The sequence below is a fragment of the Cervus elaphus genome, chromosome 33 (genome assembly GCF_910594005.1).
Source record: "Cervus elaphus chromosome 33, mCerEla1.1, whole genome shotgun sequence".
In the NCBI taxonomy this organism is placed as follows: domain Eukaryota; kingdom Metazoa; phylum Chordata; class Mammalia; order Artiodactyla; family Cervidae; genus Cervus; species Cervus elaphus.
Genome location: NC_057847.1, coordinates 51,178,214 through 51,193,046, shown reverse-complemented (window position 1 = coordinate 51,193,046; position 14,833 = coordinate 51,178,214). Strand labels below are relative to the sequence as shown.

General features: G+C 38.9%; 1 pseudogene; it reads left to right on the top strand.

Moving 5' to 3' along the window:
- Positions 1–13,880: 13,880 nt before the first annotated feature.
- On the top strand, positions 13,881–14,204 carry LOC122688207 (annotated as a pseudogene).
- The last annotated feature ends 629 nt before the right edge of the window (positions 14,205–14,833 follow it).

Sequence of the window (14,833 nt, the reverse complement as noted above, 5' to 3'; positions counted from 1 at the left end):
AAATCTGAAGCCCATGAGATATTAACCAAAATTTGTAAAAATTTTGTCATTATCTATAATTACCAGAATATGTTGTTAGACCATTTATGGTCATTTTTGTCCAATCTGAGTTTTCCCACTAACATTATTTTTTTCCTTTTGATAATTTAGGATATAAAATGGTTTTCAATACTTTGGATAAACTTGGACTTAATCACATCTAAGTTCTTTTATTATTCCAAGTGCCAATTATTCTATTATACTTCCTCATTTGTGACTTCCAGAGTTTCTTGGGGTTCTGGAGGATTTGAGCATTGCTTTATTTTAGAGTCCAGAGTAAAGTGTCCCACGTTTATTTTATTGGTAATTTAACTGAGCACGGCACTTGATTATGGTCCATATGTAGAGAAAGAGTTTGAGCCTGAACCATTAAGATGCCTGATGACTTAGCTTGGATATCCTTAATTCTTCCCTTCACATGTGTTGAAAGACTTAGGGAAGTCCCACGAGACTCCATGCACTGACCAACAGGCAAGCCCAGTGTTTTATATAAACAGGAAGAACATTTTTCTACCAGATTAGAAGGCTCAGCATACTTGAACCAAAATCTGTTGAGCCTGGAGTGCAAGTACACAATATTTGTATACTGCCCTTACGTGTCTCATGCCCCATAATTAGTGCAATCTCTTCTTTAAGCGACTCATTTCCATTATTCTCTTCTATACAGCTGTCTAAACATTTATGCTTCAAAGTCAGGCCCATCTTGGAAAATCACAGCTTAAACTTATCATAGGGTCATGATGATAATGCTGAACACTGGACTGCTTTGACCATCTCTGCATGGAGATATGGGCACAGACAGCAAAATAGATTATGAGGAACTAATGGTGGAGGGGCTACATTTCATTCTATGTCCTTTGCATCCCCCTTGAGGTAGCCTTCTGGAGACAAAGAATGCAATTTTTTATACAATATGTAGTCCCATTTCAATAGAAATGGAACGGCTCTAAGGTGAACTGAGGACTCAAGGTAAAATCTGCACACCTTGAAAAACAGTACAGTGAACAATGCATCATTGTTTCAGAGGATGTCTTGGAAACAGAACAATTAGAAATAGGAGGATTTCGAGCTCACTTGAGCTGGCTCACATAAAATTGGAAAAGCAGAGGGAGCAAACTCCATGAGGCCTTTATTAGCGTGAACCTGTGGATATTAGGACTCTTATGACGGCGCTAATGGCAGGCTTCACTTAGCACAATTAGCATAGCTGATCAATTTGAAAGAATTAAAACACAAACCTTAAAGAAATAAAACTAGATTAGGAGAATCTTAGGACATTCTTCCTAAGCACTAGACAAAGGCATCAGAAGATCTAAGTTCAGTCCTTATTCTTACTTATACTGAGTTAAAATTCATCTCACTAAAGCTTCCTTTTATTGATTCTATTTTTAGTCACATAGGCGCACAGTATGGTGGGTTTTCTGCCCTGTAGGAAGCAATCAGCACTTCTTTGTTGTTATGCTCATTCCTTCAGATCCGTAACACACACAAACACACACACCTTTAAATCCTAAACTTGCATAGCGTGGGTATTCTGCATTAATCTTTCTAAAATTCTTTGGTCTTTTTCATTTCATAAATGCTTGATCATTGTAATTGCATACTCTAGAGCACACACACTTGTTCAGATCTGAATAACACATGTTCACTTCCAAATAATAAAAGCTGTGAACTTGTTGATATGACAATAGTACTAATATCAATCCAATAAAAAGATTATATTTCAAAAAAATAAAAATACTGACTTTTAAAGAAATGAGTAAGAAGCAAAAGCCAGGAATACCAATATAATAAGAAACAGAAAGTTGGAAATTAAATGACTATTTGGTTTTAGAATCACATACCCTATATTTACTTTTAATAATTTTATTATTATTTATTCAAATCTGAAAAGAAGGCATTTGGTTGGATCAAAAGCAGATATACCTCTATAACTTCTATTCTAAATTCTTTTGCAGATTCTACTCTTTTTCAATTCTGAGTAGATAAAATAAGTGTGGAGAGAGAAATTGGGGAGAAAAGCTAACCTTTATTTTGAATGGTGAAAGTTTTTTTAGATGTGAAAGGCACTATTTTCAACCCAGTTTGAGTCTGATTTATGCTACAGATTGTCTTGTCCAATACCGGCTGTAAGTTTGAACTGATGTTGCCATTACTTCTGATCTCAGTTTGGAGCCTATGGAAAGGTGAAAAGGAGCTCGACAAAAACTCAGGTTCTCAGAGAAGAGCAAAGTTAAATGGTCCACATAGAGACTGAAAAACCTGACCCTGGAGTTAACGACAACATCAGTTTTTTTTTTTTTCTCCCCACTATATTAAAGAAAATCTCTCTGTCCTGAGAAATACCTGTCATATGAGTTACAAATGGGTGTTCTGGAAGAAAGAAAAAGATTCCATGAGTTCAGAAATCTCTGGATACATTATACCCCTCTTTAAAATTCACAATCTACATTAACACAGTAAGTATTCTGAGAAAAGCTGTTCCAAAGAATCCTGGTTAAGAGAAATGTTTTCAGACTTAATTGGCCAATATCAATATCTAAGAGGATATTTGAGCATATTAGCTTGAGGGAGAAATAGAAGATGTTAAAATGATAGTATTGAAAATTAATGACATAAAGAATGTTTTCAACCCCTCCGTTGTAAATAGGTTCTAAGGAAAAGTCTACTTTCCTTCCACCAGTTCTAATCTCCCATTAGGCATTACATAGGAGAGCATAAGAAATTACCACAAAATAAGGGAAACCAATTTGGCTATCATCTAAGGACCCTGACAAATGATTTCATTTGGGAAAAAAAAAAAAAAATCACAAATCAGCTTTCTGTCACAGGCTAAAGTATGAAGAGTATTTTATTATAAAAACTGAATTTCATCTCCAACTTCTTAAATACTCCTATTTTCATACTTTATATCTCTTTCTGTGGGTCTCCACCATCATTATCCATTGTTAAACTTTCTTCATAGGAAAGGAAGGTGTAACTGCCATTAAACCCTAATGCAGAGAAATCTGCACTTATACATTAACCCTCTTACAAATTATTGCAAAGTAAAATTTTCTATCCATATTAAAGGAATTTTAGGCTGCCATTAATGCTTGCAGAAAGGTCTTGAATTAAACAATTATAACATATATGGGTTTACTACAAATCTTACTTTTATTTTACAATTTCCTCTTATGAAATTATTCCTTATCCTTTTTTTAATCTAAAAGAAATGGATTTATTTCGTGGTTAAGGATTTTCAGGGTGGAGTGTGTACAGTTTATATATGTAAATACACATACTCTCATGAAGTAATATTGACAATAAATGAACAAATGAATAAACAGATTTTACCTACTGAGAAAACTTGCCTACACAAGCTTTGGCAGTTCTGTTCAAATATGTGTGTGAGTGACACAGATTTCTCAATTCACCTCACCCTATTACTCCAGGGCAAACTGTCAGGTGGATGTGCAACAGGAGACCAAGATAAGATTTGTTTTGATTTCCGGCTAGCACTAGTATACTTGAAATTTTTCATTCACTTTTTTTTTTTTTTTTTTTTTGCAAAATCTACTCAGAGTGTATGAGGAAGAAATATTAATATATCAGATGGAAAGACATATGCAGGACAAAGGCAAGGACAGAGGATTAAGTGAATGGCCTGGAACATAAAAGACCACAAATAGAAGTACAGTGCCCAGATGAGAAGTCTTCCCACTAGTTTATTCCCTGTAATGATTCACCTTCATCTCTCATCAACTTTCTCTGAATAATCACATGAGAACCATAAAGAAAAAAGGTATGTTACTTAGAAACAAAAAGCATGATCAAAGGGAGAAGTCAGATACTGAAAAGAAGGAGCAAAAGAAATAATTGAAGTGTTCACTGTCCCACAGCATTATCTGCTCTGAGAAAGCTGCACTCAGGGAAATTACAACCTGGACTCACACCTGGGAGGAGCAAGGTGGGAAAGGCTACGTGTAGGCTGAGCTAGCCCTAGGCATCATTGTGAAGTGGGAGCTTTGTATTTTTTACCCCTGTCTTTCAATGCAAGAAACAGAAAACCCTATCAAGACAAGTGCCATTAAAAAACAAAAAACAAAAAAATAAACCAAAAAAATGGAATTTACTGGTTCATCTAACTGGAACCTAGGGCCAGAACAGACCTCATTCAGAAGCCAAACAGGGATCAGGAGGCTATTTCTGTAGTTCTGTTGTCTTCACTCCACATCCTTGATGTTGGCTCTAATTTCAGGTATATTCCCACTATGTTGTCCCAAGATGGCTGCCAGCAAGTGCTTGCCTGTGAGCTTCCTTCTTTGGGTCTGTCAAGGAAGGGAAAAATCTACGTGTTATCATTCTTAGCAAAGTCCTCTTGGTTCACTTTGATAGTACCAACTCAGAACACAAACCACTTAGAACACAAAGCACTGAAGGAGGGCAATGTAACGTAATTGCCCTCTGACTGACTAATGTCTGAGTTATGTACCTATTCCTAAGTCATTTACCAAGATCATAAGAATGGCTTGCTCAGATCATCCTAATGCAATAAAGGTCCACCTCTGGAAGTAGGAATGAGTTCAGTCCTACCCAAACGACTAACAGTGAGGGCAAGATGTGTGCATGTGTGATTGTGTGTGTATGTGTGTGTTAGGGGTGGAACATTGCTAAGAAAAACATAGACTCTATGGCAGGAAGGGTGAGACACAGTGTCAGACAGCAATCCAGGCAGGTTGCCCAGTATAACGCTCCCTTTGTAGATCCTAAATCCTTGACTCTAGGTATTGAGCCAGAGTCCCATTTACTGAGGACCTAAATTCAGTTAGCCCCTTGATTCATATGAATTGACTTAACTCAGAAATATCTCAGAACTTGCTTGAAGGCCTACCTACAGAAACATTTTTTAAGGAAAAACAAAACTTGTTTGAATACTTATATGCCTATATATGGAGAAGGCAGTGGCAACCCACTCCAGTACTCTTGCCTAGAGAATCCCATGGATGGAGAATTCTGGTGGGCTACAGTCTATGGGGTCACAAAGAGTCAGACATGACTGAGAGACTTCACTTTCACTTTTCACTTTCATGCATTGGAGAAGGAAATGACAACCCATTCCAGTATTCTTGCCTGAAGAATCCCAGGGGCAGAGGAGCCTGGTGGGCTGCCATCTATGAGGTCACACAGAGTCAGACACGACTGAAGTGACTTAGCAGCAGCAGCAGCAGCATGCCTATATAAGCATATATATTTTGAAGTAGGAAATGTCACCCCACTCCACTATTCTTGCCTGGAAAATTCTATGGACAGAGATCCTGGTGGGCTATAGTCCATAAAGTCTCAAAGAGTCAGACACGACTGAGCACACATGCATGATATAAACAACATGTATACTTAGGATGTGTTCATCGATAATGCAGTATATAGTATCTGAAAATTAAAAGTAAGTTATAACATGGTCAGTATAAATGCAACATAATAAACTGGTTAAAATCAAAAGTATTAGTTCTTTACTGCTGTCTTAATAAATCACCACAATCTCAGCAGCTTGAAACACTGGCCATTTATTAGCACATAGTCCCTGCAGGCCAGATTTATGGCATGGCACAACTAGACTCTCTGTTTAAGATCTCATTAGCATAAAATCAGAGCATCATCTGAGGTTGTTTTTCACGTGGCGCTCAGGATTGTCTTCCAAGCTCACTGGTTGTTGACAGAATCCAATTCCTTGTGATTACAGGAATGATATCGCCATTTCCTTGACACGTGACTTCCTTCATCTTGAAGCTAATGGGGCTCACTGAATCCCTCTTATGCCTTGAATCTCTGTGCTTTCCTCTTCGGCTCTTAAAGGCTTGTGTGATTATGTTACATCCACTTGGATAATACAATAAAATCTCCCATTTTAAAGTCAACTATTTAGTAAATTGCTTTATTGACTATGCCAAAGCCTTTGACTGCATGGATCACAATAAACAGTGGAAAATTCCAAAAGAGATGGGAATACCAGACCACCTGACCTGCCTCTTGAGAAACCTGTATGCAGGTCAGGAAGCAACAGTTAGAACTGAACATGGAACAACAGACTGGTCCCAAATAGGAAAAGGGGTAAGTCAAAGCTGTATATTGTCACCCTGCTTATTTAACTTATATGCAGAGTACATCATGAGAAATGCTGGACTGGAAGAAGCACAAGCTGGAATCAAGATTACCAGGAGAAATATCAATAACCTCAAATATGCAGATGACACTACCCTTATGGCAGAAAGTGAAGAAGAACTAAAGAGCCTCTTGATGAAAGTAAAAGAGGAGAGTGAAAAAATTGACTTCAAGCTCAACATTCAGAAAACTAAGATCATGGCATCCGGTCCCATCACTTCATGGCAAATAGATTGGGAAACAGTGGAAACAGTGGCTGACTTTATTTTGGGGGGCTCCAAAATCACTGCAGATTGTGATAGCAGCCATGGAATTAAAAGACACTTACTCCTTGGAAGGAAAGTTATGAGCAACCCAAACAGTACATTAAAAAGCAGAGACATTACTTTGTCAACAAAGGTCCATCTAGTCAAGGCTATGGTTTTTCTAGTAGTCATGTATGGATGTGAGAGTTGGACTATAAAGAAAGCTGAGTGCCAAAGAATTGGTGCTTTTGAACCGTGGTGTTGGAAAAGACTCTTGAGAGTCCCTTGGACTGCAAGGAGATCCAACCAGTCCATCCTAAAGGAGATCAGTCATGGGTGTTCGTTGGAAGGACTGATGCTGAAGCTGAAACTCCAATACTTTGGCCACCTCATATGAAGAGTTGACTCGTTGGAAAAGACCCTGATGCTGAGAAAGATTGAGGGCAGGAGGAGAAGGGGACGACAGAAGATGAGATGGTTGGATGGCATCACCGAGTCAATGGACATGAGTTTGGGTAAACTCCAGGAGTTGGTGATGGACAGAGGGGCCTGGTATGCTGAGGTTCATGGGGTTGCAAAGAGTCGGACACTACTGAGTGACTGAACTGAACTGAACTGATTTCGTAAACTTAATTATGTTTGCAAGCATCCATTGGCCATATGACACAATCACAGAGAGTGAAGACAAGAAGGGGTCAAAATTCTGACTCCCACACTGAATGTTTCATTTTCCCCATTGGGTGTGAAATTAAGTGAAAGTTGAGGAAGCACACACAGGGAAGAATCTAAGGGTGGTTTCTTCAGCTTTCGCATTTTGGTGAAAAACATCCTTATATCTATCGATATATGTAGATACATATGTAAATTACAGAAAGATAAAAGGTGCTGAGACTTTTCATTTGTTCTGATTTAGACTTCTAAAATCTCTGTTCTGCAGACTAGGAATCAGTAATAAGGACAACTTTGAAAGATCTGCCTGCATTTATCTTGTGTTTCTTTTTTGTCAGACAGTACAAAGAAATTAAGGTTTTTCTTCTTTGCTATACATATAATACTCAGAAGTGAAAGCTTAATTAACTTGTCAGAATCGTGGCATCTCTTTTCTTGAATTGCTGTATCCACCTTCCCAAAAGATTTGAAAAAGGAAGAATAAACCTCCCAAACACCTTAGCTGGAGGAATGCATATCCACAGCAATCTTGCCCTCTAATATGGCTTCCTGTCATTACAAGTGGTGTTTTCATCCATCTGGGTGAACACTCACTTTCACATTTGTCAAGAAACGTCTATGGTGCAAGAACACCAATTGTTTCATAAGGTAGGGCCCATCAGGTTACAAAGAGGAAGCAAAGCAGAACAGCTAATTACCATGTACCAAATTCATCTTTTTCAGCAAGACAAAAAAAAAAAAAAATTAAATTAAAAGAAGCAAAGTAGTTGACAACTCCTCTGTTGCCTGTAAGTTAATTTTCACTTTCTCACAGCTGACTTTTTAGTATTCTACTGTCTCAGAAAATGATGTTCCCAGAAACACCTCAAATATCAGACCAGATTCTCTCAGTGTGTAAGCTTTCCTCTGGGTCTAAATTATTTACCTTTGAAAGCTGCATAAATTCCTTCCAGAGGCTGAGTATAAATTGTTTCTTTCACTTACCATGGGTAATTCTAGGGGTTTGAGTGACTTCTATAGTGAAAAAGATTGACGACATTTTTTTCAATCTTTGACATTCACTTTCTTAAACCTCCCATTGACCCACATCAGAACTTAGCTTTTCTAGGCACTGCTTCTCTGATACTACCCCATATCTCTCTGGTTACTCCAGAAAGGATTGGACTTTCCCCAGTACCTATGTGTGTGTGTTGCTGAATTATGTCATCTGTGCCAGTGGGTTCCATCTTCCCAATTGAACCACGATGCACACAGGAACAGAGACCACACTTTATATCACTAATGGCTCTCAGTTAATATTATTGACATGATCATAAGTCTGACATCATTAAAAAAGTTAATAGCCTGGCAATTTCAAAATCTCTGCCATATCTGAGTCTAGTTCTGATGCTTGCTCTGCTTTTCATACTGTTTTTGTCTTTTGATTTGTTTTATGTTTTTCCTGATAACTGAACATAATGTGCCAGGTAAAAGCAACTGCTTTAGAAAGGTCTTTGGTCATGTCGTGATTATGTCGAGTCATGTCGAGTTATGAGGGACAGGCGGCATTCTGTAGGCTGACGAATAGGCTTCAGTCTTTTGGCATTCCACTTCTGGACTGTGAAGTTTACTTGTGCTTCTGTCTTCTCTGCCCCCTCCCAGGTGGGTCAGGATGGCTACCTTTGGCTGAAGTTGAATATTTCCTTCTCCTTGGGTCCCTTAGACACTGATAAAACTCTAGCACATTGGTCTCTGGTTAACTATTATTAATAGTTTCTCCCCAGGGCAGACTTCATTAAGTAGAAAAGAGAAAGTATTCTAGAGTATTTCAAAATTGTTTCTTTCCCCTCCACTGTAGGAATCCTGAGAGGATTTCTGTCTGTGAGAACCTGGTCAAGCTTCTGGAGGTAAAATTCAGAAAAGTGTGAGAGTCTCTGATGACTGATTCCCCCAGGAATTTTTAGCTTCAAGACTTGCCAACTCTGAGCCTCCAGCAATTGATCAATTACAGTTCAAGTCTTTCTTCTCAGGGCACTGGATCCTGCTCCAGTAGGATGTAATTCTCTATATTTGCCTGTTTCTCCAATTCGGGGTTGCAGGGAGGGGGGTTTGGGGGGTGGGAAATGGTTTGCCCTGTGACCTCAGGTCTCTCATGAATCTAAAAAATCTAAAAAGAAGTATTTATTTTGCACTGTATCCAGTCTTTTACTTGTTAGGACAGAGTGTCAACTTTCAGTTTCTTACATGCTGGACTGGAAACCACAAGTCCTCAGCTTCTAGTTTTTAGCTTTTGACTTAAACATTTACCACATGTCAGGGGCTGTTCGGAGTTTTACAAATATTAAGTCATTTAATCCCCCTACTAACCCTCTGAGACAGTTAATATTATTATCAGGTAATATTATTACAGGTAAGGGTCACAGAAGTCATAGGACTGGTGGGGGTAGAGCTGGGATTCTGCATACTTTACTCACAAGAGATAAAATCAACAAGTTATAGTTTCTAAGTATAGTTTCTCTCTGCAATGAACTGAAGAAAAGTACTTCCTCATCATGAATTCATATCTTTTGAATGTCTACTGGGTTTGAGTTGCTCTTACATATTCTCTTGGCTTTTACTTTTGTAACAGGAAACAAACCTTAAATGTTGGATCTATTTCTTTAGGCCTAACTCTTGTACTCTAGTGCCTGTACTTAGTCATGTTGGCTTTGCACCTTTGTAAAAGAATGTTGCCTATAGCCTAAAATATACATGATAGCCTATTCTCAAGGCTCTGACCTTTAAAGATACAACACTTTTCCATTCATGTAGGAATAAAAAGTTGCAGAACAGAAAATAACAGTGATCTTGTTGGAAGTTACAGGAACACTGTGACCAGAACTAAGCAGGCAGCTGCAAGAACAAAAGATTCTTGTACCAAGAAGTTTGTAAGAACCAGCCATACCCTCTCCCCTTTTAGTATAAAAGATGCCTGAATTCTAAGATGGTTCCTTGGGATGCTAATTCACCATCTTCTTGCTTTGCTGGCTTTTTGAATAAAATCACTATTTCTTGCCCCAACAACTTGTCTCTCAGTTTATTGGCCTGGCATGTGGCAAGCAGTATGAGCTTGAACTGGGTAACACTTTTTCCAGCTAAACCATGGTCAACTTTGTTTGGCAAGCTTCATCACTCATCTCCCAGACTGTTCAGTGAGCCTCCATGCTCCTTTAGGAGCTAAACTCACATGTAAAAATGACTTACTTGCTTGTCTGACTTTGAACTAGGAGGCGGGGTGAGGCAGGGCTTTGTGCTTTATCACATGTGTAAGATACCTCTTTCCAAAGATAGTTTCTTAGAGCAGTTATATCATCATTTCAGATGCAGGCTGATAAAATATGTCTTAAAAAGAGAAACAAAGTGAGTGTCAAAAACCTGGTCAAAGGAGATGTCTTGGCAGGAAAAATATTAGTTAATTTATAAATTCATTTTGGTTTAAATATCAACTATGATAAAAGAAACTCCTGGCTAACTTAAGAAGAACCACCTTCTGCAGAAGCTCTTCCACTCACAAGCAGGTTAGATTGTAAAAGACTTTCTGTAATTTCATGTGTCAGAATGTCCCCAAGAGCTACTATACTGAGATAGCTTACTATCTGTTGGTGGAATGCAAAGTTGACACTTTTTCCCCCATTAAATTTAGTTTGTCATTTATTTATGTATGCTTTTAAACAAAAGTTCCATAAGTAGAGGGGTTTCATTATTATGACTGAAGGTGTCAACATAAATAAATATTTACCATTGTAATCATTTACTTTTGCCACAACAATACTGCATAATAAGCAAACAAACCTCACAGGCATCTGACAGAATTTAGTATGTTCAGCTATTGTCAGTTACCTGGGTGCTTCTAAACTGGCTTATCTGAGCTGAACTTGTTCATGTGACTGTGAGCAGTTTTCAGTCTGGTGAGGAGCTGGCCTGTCTGGAAGTCCTCAGTTGGGATGACTTAGCTTTGTTCTTGGTCTCTCATCCTAGAGCAGGCAGGCCTGGGCTGATTCTCAAGGTGGATGCAAAAGTCCCAGAGAAAGAACAGAAACATATATGGCTTCTTGAGGCATATAGACAGAACTGGAATACTATCATTTCTGCTACATTCTGTTAGTCAAAGAAAACTATGCCACCATTCTAGCTAAGGCCATTCCAGGTTGAAGAGGTAGAGAAAGCAATTCCATTTTCTAGTGAGAGGAGCTGCAAAGTCACTTTGCCAAGGGAGAAGGTATGAGAGTGAGGGGAATAATTGTGCTTATTTGTTACCAAGTCCAAACTTCTACCACTTGCTGCATGACAGGCCAATAAATTGAGAAGAGTTGTTGGGGTAAGGAACAGTGACTTTATTCAGAAAGCTAGTGGACCAAGAAGATGTTGAACTAATGTTCCAAAGAACCATCTTAGAATTCAGGCATCTTTTATACTAAAAGGGGAGAGGGTGTAGCTATGTTGCAAGCTTCTTGGTGTCAGAATCCTTTGCGCTTATAGTTGCCTGCTTAGATCTGTTCACAGTGTTCCAGTAAACACAACTGGAACACAACTGTCTTGTTCCAACAAGACAACTGTTATTTTTTGTTCTGCAACTTTTCATTGCTACATGAGTGGAAAAGTGTACCTACAAAGGTCAGAGCTTTGACAATGGGCTATCATGCATATTTTAGGCTGCAGGCAACATTCTTTTACAAAGGTGCAGAACCAGCATGACTCCGTACAGGCACAAGAGTTAGAACTAAAGGAATAGGTCCAATATGGAGTCATCTCTGTTACACATTTTTGCAGTTTTTCTGCCATACCAATCTCATGAGTAATATTTCAACATGCTTGAAGCAGTTCAAATACATTTACCTATACCATATCAGATACAGTAAAATAGATTCAATTCAAGCAAATAATTTGTGGGAACTAGAGAGAAAAACATAAAAAATATGCCAGTATGTCTTGTTTGGTAGACAACACTAGCCTCATTTTCTTTCTTTTCCAAATTTGAATAACTTTCAAAATCTCACGAAGTTCAACCAAGATTTCTTACATAAAAGAAAAATACATCTGTTTGTGTCTTGATATTTGTTTTTGAAGCTAATGTAGCAACATTGTGATGGAGAGAAAAGAAAATAATGTGTTCTTAGAAGGCACTTTTTATTAATTTTTCTAAGCAAACTTAATAATACATAAGTCCATTTCAATTTCAGTGAGTCCTTGCACTAAACATAGAGTTCTATCTGTCTGTAAATTCCAGGGCTACTTTAGGTAATTGCAAGCTCACACACCCCTATTCCTTTTACCCTGTTGAGAAATTCTATTCCCTGTTCTCATTATGAAAGGTGCATAAAAATCTGAGATTACTGAGTCCCACATTTATTTCTACACATGTAACTAATTAGATCTGGCTTAAAGGGGGAAAAAAAAAATTAGTACATCAAGGTAATGGTCTGGAAATATTTTATCCAGACATTTTCTGACCATGTGACTATTTAGGATCAAGCTAGTTTTGAGACAGCATCTTTTGTTGCTAACAAACATGCTCCCTGAAGAAGCAAACCTTTCACTGGAGACTAAGCATAATCACACTTACACTGGAATTGAGAAAGACATAATCTTTCAAGTCACTGGGGCTCTCATTTAGTACTACAAAGTAACTTATGAAGCAAGTGTTGCCTTTAAAATGTCAGCATGGTGCCATATGGCCTTATATAGAACCCTGCCCTTGTAAACAAGAATGAAATGTGACCTAGCCACACTGGGTATGTTCCTTAAGAATAGTGTTTCATCTCAAATTCCCAATAAAAAGTTCCTTTAGGGAATAAGTGTGAGCAGAAAGTACCTTTCTTTAAAATATACTATAGTAAAAAGCTTTCTTATGCAAGGCAAGTAGAGAGTTATGCCAGTTAGACAAAGACTCTGAGAAAGAGAATTCACATTGCCTCAGGTGGTCTCCTGCCTTCAGCTCACCTACTTTTAACTCCTAAGACGTGTATGTGAAATAAAGGACAGTGATGAATCACCCACATTAGTAGAATCCCTCTAGGGAACAGTTCTAACTTTTTTCTAAGACTGCAGGAGAATAAGAACAACTCAAGAGGTGACCAGCATAGCCTAACTTGTTTCTTCCTGTTGCCTTGATAACAGTCTTGAAAAGCTAACAGCCTGTACTATATGACAGGGTGGCCTGGTGGTCAAGCATAGGTTGGAGGCTCTTTCAATGACTGGTTTTGAGACTGAATAATTCACTAATCGCCTCAACTCAGGAATACATAAAAGGAGGCAATGAGGATCCCTCTACCTACCTCAGAGGCACTCGTGTGTGTGTGTATGTGTGTGTGTTAGTCACTCAGTCATGTCTGACTCTTTGTGACCCCATGTAGCCCTGCCAGTCTCCTCTATCCATGGGATTCTCTAGGCAAGAATACTAGAGTGGGTAGCCATTCCCTTCTCCGGGGGATCTTCATGACCCTGTGATCGAACCCAGGTCTCTCACATTGCAGGCAGATTCTTTATGATCTGAGCCATCAGGGAAGCCCCTGGATGAACTCTATAACCATGAAATAAGAAATAAATGTTTAAATGTTACGAAAGGTGCTGTGAAATTTTAAACATCATTGTAATCATTAGATGGAGGCTGGGGAGGGTGCAGAAAAGTGCAGAAGAGAGGGAAGGCAGGAAAAACTCAGAGCTATGGGAAACACCCTTGAGTTCCTGCAAGGCAATGGTGTGCTGAACTAAGTGTGGCGGCGGCACACTCGTGGTGAGGATGGGAAGGAGCAGGGGACAGTGAGGATAGGCCCAGGAAAACGAAGAAATGGAGCAACCCGTGCAGAACGGAGGGGAAGACTGCCCTTTGGGAGGGGGCGAAGGCCACCAGTCAAAGAAATCATAGACGGGGACAGGCTCGCTGACTCGCCCCTAATTTCCGATGGGTCATACCCAGTAGGCAGGTCAATGATGGGTTGGGTGGAGAGGGAGACGATATGGAAATATTCATGGAGGAGATGAGAGAAATCAGGAGAAAACAGGGAGCTGCAGTTGAGGAATTGTCTGCATATCCTTAAGGGGGAGCTCTCTAATCACCGTGACCATCATGACGAGTTTTGCCTTATGCCTTGACTCCTGCCATATCCTTGAGACTAATACTGTGATTTCTACCGTTGTTCTGTTTTTCTTGCATTTTCCTGATAATGCCTTTACTGATCCATTTGCTGTGAACCTTATGTCATTTCAATGCGTCAGGTGGGTTCTGTGTTACCAGCTTCTAATGGCAGATTGCCTTGGCACCCAGTCTAAGTTTCTGTCAACAGTGAAATTTCACCCATTTGCATGGAAAAATGTAAAGCTAAAAAGTAATTAAAAAGCAAAAAAAGAAAGAAAGAAAAGTGCATAGGAAACAACACTGGATTAGAAATCAGGTGACCTGGTTTCTAATCCCAGTTCTGCTCAAACCAGCTGGATATCCTTGGGCAAGTCATTCACATTAGGGCTACAGTTTCCTCACTGGGCAACCACATGAGATTGTGGCAAGATCAAAAGGATAAACTGGGGAACCAGAGTAAATAAGGCAGTTTTTGCCCTGGAGGAGTTCGCCGCCAGTGGGAGAGATGGAGATGTAAAGAGCTGAAGATGATAAAAGTAATGGATTATAAAGGATGCTATACAGTGGAAGTGAGAAATAGATTTAAGGGACTAGATCTGATAGACAGAGTGCCTGATGAACTATGGATGGAAGTTCGTGACATTGT